This window comes from Trematomus bernacchii, unplaced genomic scaffold (genome assembly GCF_902827165.1).
Source record: "Trematomus bernacchii unplaced genomic scaffold, fTreBer1.1, whole genome shotgun sequence".
NCBI classification, from domain to species: Eukaryota; Metazoa; Chordata; class Actinopteri; order Perciformes; family Nototheniidae; genus Trematomus; species Trematomus bernacchii.
The window spans coordinates 1,022,724-1,028,086 of record NW_022988159.1 but is presented as its reverse complement, the minus strand read 5'-3'; positions in this window follow the sequence as shown (position 1 = coordinate 1,028,086).

The window sequence follows — 5,363 nt, the reverse complement described above, 5'->3', positions numbered from 1 at the left end:
CGCGGACAGCTATTAGAGGAACCACCTGACCCGTGCGTCACAAAGCGAGGAGATGCGTAACACACACACACACACACACACACACACACACACACACACACACACACACACACACACACACACACACACACACACACACACACACACACACACACACACACACACACACACACACACACACACACACACACTTCATTTGAGTCAGCCAAACAGAGCTGCTCCTCTCTTTGAACATGAACTGAAACTATATTTGTGACCCAGAACATCTCGGTGGCTGCATAATGGATTCTGTCGCAGTCTGTGATGAAATGAATACATTCATAATGGGGCTATATTTAGGAGCATTGACTGGCTCATAATACTCTTCTTTCTTGGCAGTGATGTGAGCAGTGATGGGGGTTTGTGAGTCTGAGTATTTAAAAGATTCAAAGGCTTTATTTTCATATGCACATTAGCTGGTTTTGCGAGAAGAGAATCTTTAGTCCCATGTCTCCGCCTATAATAAAAGATAAATGAAAATAATGCAAGAGAGTGGGGAAAGTGAGACATCGGTGCAGGTAAAATGCAGAATTAAGAATGTAAATACATAGAGTAAGATTATATGTAGAAATCATATTATTGTGTATTATTATTATTATTATAAATAAATATGTAGACTGTAAACAAATATGTGAGTTCATCTAGTGGGGAATTTCAGAGAAAAGACACTTATTCACCCTTTAAATGGTTGTTATCTGCATTTAATTGCTAAATAAATGAGGTTTAATTGCTTAAAAATACACTTAATAAATGTTTTTCCCCCTTTGAATAATTTTATTTATTTACCGCCTGTATATTAGACTCATAATAATACCCCCCCTGTAGTTGAGACTGTTAATTTGCTGTTTTCATTCACTGTGTCTCTGCTGCAGCACTGAGGGACGGAGACAGTTAAAGAGTCCAGCGATGACTCACACATACGGACTCCGCCAAAGAGCCTGAGACGGGGCGGGGTGACAGAGGGACTGCAGAGTGTGTGTGTGTGTGTGTGTGTGTGTGTGTGTGTGTGTGTGTGTGTGTGTGTGTGTGTGTGTGTGTGTGTGTGTGTGTGTGTGTGTGTGTGTGTGTGTGTGTGTGTGTGTGTGTGTGTGTGTGTGTGTGTGTGTGTGTGTGTGTGTGTGTGTGTGTGTGTGTGTGTGTGGAAGCAAGAGCGCACTTTTGTCGTCAGCCAGCCTGCACAGGGTCTCTATTTTTGGCTGCCTGTCAAATCTTGTCTGGTACAGATGTGTGTGTGTGTAGCTCTCAGATTCATTCATAAATCCCCCTCGTCGCTGTGCCCGATGTGAGCTCAGGCTATCCTCTGCTCGCCTGCTTGTGTGATATTCAGTGAATTTAGTTTTCAGCTTTGTCCCAGTATATAAGCACTCTCTGTTTGTGGGTTTCTCTACATTTGTATGAAGCAAAAACCATCATACTGTGGAAATACAAATGTAAACTTCTGAATCTGAATAAAGAAATCTGTGTGGATGTTTATACTTCTTTATAGCATTTATAATCACCATAACAATGTTTTTTATTGCACCCGAATATGTTCTGACAAACCAATGGCACAATTTTCTGCTGCATTTGTGGTGTGCAAAACGAGTGATGAGTCATACAAAAACATCCCAGTCATTAAAGTCCCAGTCCTGTCATATTCACAATGTATGGATTCATATTGATGTAATTATATCTCTGTCTTTTTTCCCCTGCAGCAAGAGTGACCGTTATTAGTATAAATTCAACCTTTACATTGTTGTCATACTGGATATTTAAGGACAAGAAAGGAACATATTGATATACAGATGTGAGTTTGACTGAAGAAATGTGTGTTTCAGTTAAAAAATCTTTAATATTTGTGGTTTGGAGCATTTCCATCCATCCATCTTCTCCCGCTTATCCGTGGTCGGGTCTCGGAGGTATCAGTTCCAGCAGAGAGCCCCAAACGTTCCTTTCCCCACATCAACCAGCTCTGACCGGGGGATCCCAAGGCGCTCCCAGGCCAGAGAAGAGATATAATCCCTCCACCTGGTCCTAGGTCTACCCCTCGGTCTCTTCCCAGCTGGACGTGCCTGGAACACCTCCCTAGGGAGGCGCCCAGGTGGCATCCTTACTAGGTGCCCGAACCACCTCAACTGGCTACTTTCGACACGAAGGAGGAGCGGTTCAACTCCGAGTCCCTCCCGGATGTCTGAACTTCTCACCTTATCCCTAAGGGAGACGCCAGACACCCTGCGGAGAAAACCCATCTCGGCCGCTTGTATCCGCAATCTCGTTCTTTCGGTCATGACCCATCCTTCATGACCATAGGTGAGGGTAGGAACGGAAATGGCCCGGTAGACAGAGAGCTTTGCCTTCTGGCTCAGCTCTCTTTTCGTCACAACGGTGCGGTAAAGCGACTGCAGTACCGCTCCCGCTGCTCCGATTCTCCGGCCCATCTCACGCTCCATTGTTCCCTCACTCGAGAACAAGATCCCGAGATACTTGAACTCCTTCACTTGGGGTAAGGACTCATTCCCTACTTGGAGCATTTATAATCACCATAAAATCATCTGTATTGCACCCGAATATGTTCTGACAAACCAGTTGAATAATTTCCCGCCGCATTTGTAGCATGGACAAAAAAAACAACGAGCGGTGAGTCATACCAAAATAGTCCTGTCATATCACAACGTGTATATATTGATTGACATTGATGCACATCAAATATATTCTGGTATATTTTTTCCCCTGGAGGAACGCAGCAAGAGTCATTCTTATTGGACGACCTCGCTAATGTTGTCATACCAGATATTTAAGGAGCAGAAAGAAAAAGAAACCAGGACAAAAGAGATGATTTTAATCTCATGTCTCCGTCAGCCTGATTACATTTTCCCTCGTGACACACACACACACACACACACACACACACATGCTTACACACACACACACACACACACACACACACGCGCATGCAAACACACACACACACACACACGCATGCAAACACACACACACACACACACACACACACACACACACACACACACACACACACACGCATGCAAACACACACGCACACACACCCAGTGCCCGTTTTGTACTGACAGAGCCTGAGCTGTCAGGCTAATTGCTTGCGGGTTTTGTCTGTGGCAGGATTACTAGTAAACAGAAACCAATTACAGCTCAGTTCCGCCCCCATTTCTACTGCCAGGCCAGTATAAAAAAACACAAGGTTTTCCTCAGGTCAAATGAGAAGTTTCATACAGGCAATTAGTCGTTATTCCCCTCTCTTGCTGGGCAGTGTGGTGTCATCGCTGGAGGTCACATTTTTATAAACGTTGGTGGGTGTGAAGCTTTTCCAGCAAAGGAACTAACTAAGGTTAGGTCATGTTATAGTCTCATAAAACTGGGCTGTATTTGAGCCGTAGTATGGCTAGTTTTTATATATTTTAATATTCAGATAGAGCTGCTAGAATTTGTGTATGAACTATATTTGTAAGACTTTCCAGTAGAAATGTGACTTTACTCCAACCCTTAAAAGAAGTGCACTTACCACAGTCCACAGTAATGTTGTAAACCTTTTTACCTTTCTACTCGAGAGGCCCAAAATAAATTGTTTCCATTTCTAAATGTTTGCAGAATATTTGTTTCCATTTAACCCGGTTCTCGGAAAAATAGCCTACTTCTAAAATTATCAACATGACCAAAGGCAAAGGTAAAGTGTAGGATACCTTTTTGATTTGCAAGGGTACACAATCAATGTTTTTTGAGGGTGTGTATTTTATGTATGAATAGGCCTACCATCTTTTAGAAGATAACGCAGTGCATTCAAAGTGCTTAATAAAATAAATGTAAAACGGTATTAGCATCGATGTTATACTTAAAGTAAGCTACCAAAACTAAAATGAGGCTATCCTTATTTTAATGGTAATTTCAGAAAAGTAATCAAGAAACACATTTAATAATGTTCTGTTCCCTGTTCATAATGCCCTCAGTTTTTAATGTACGTAATGAACACTGGTGTTATGTGCCTTTTTCTAAAGTCTTGGAATAATTGTTCAATAAAGTTGAAAGACAAGAAAAAAGAAAAGAAAAACGTAATTAGCTTCGATGCTAACCTCCAGCTAGCTTTGATGCTAACCTCCAGCTAGAACCGTAGAAGATATCGTCAGCCCAACAACAGAGGACAGTAAGCCGGATATCGCACTCCGTGGTCGGGGAGGGAGCACAGTTACACCCCTGGAGACAAGGTGAGAGACATTCCTTATCAATGGTCAATTCAATGGTGACAAGAACCTGTAATCCAAACATCTGTTTACATGGATGGTCAGTGTCCATCATCCTCTGTTGCCTAGTGGGTTATATTTAAGAAAATGGGAAGTTACTCAAGTAGTACAAATACGTTTTAGGTTCTTGTACTAATTATTTATATTGTACTACTTATTTTCAAGTACTATTTGGAGGCACACATTGTACTTTGTCTCCTCTACATTAACTTGACAACATAGATTACCAGTTACTTTACAACATATTAATCTACTGAGGAATTTTGATGCATAATCAGCGGTGTAAAGTACTTTTACTCAAGTACTGTTTCAGTTTTGAGGTAGCCTACTTGTACTTTACTTGAGTATTTCAATGCTTTGCTATGTTGTACTTCTACTCCACTACACATATGTAATAGTTACTTCACAGATCTGGATGAATGATGTGAAATATAATCAAGTGTTAAATCAGACTTTAGTTCCACCTGGAGTAAATTCACAAGCTACCCTGCAGTATACAAAGTCATTCAAACTAGCTGCACCTTTACCAGCTTTGAGAACACTTTCATGATCAATCATTATAAAACATATCATATATATTATTCTGAAATGGACCAATCTGCACAATGAATACTTTTACTGTCGCTACTTTAACTATATTTTGATGAGAATACTTTTCTACTTTGACTTGAGGAACATTTTGAATGCAGGACTTTTACTGTAACAGAGTATTCCTATACTCTGGTACTTCTACTTTTACTCAAGTACAAGATCTGAGTACTTCTACTTTTATTCAACTACAAGATCTGAGTACTTCTACTTTTACTCAAGATCTGAGTACTTCTACTTTTACTCAACTACAAGATCTGAGTACTTCTACTTTTACTCAAGATCTGAGTACTTCTACTTTTACTCAAGTACAAGATCTGAGTACTTCTACTTTTACTCAAGATCTGAGTACTTCTACTTTTACTCAAGATCTGAGTACTTCTACTTTTACTCAAGATCTGATACTTCTACTTTTACTCAAGTACAAGATCTGAAATGGTCCATTGTACAGTTAACAAGAGACACAAAAATCTAAGGGGTCATCTTATA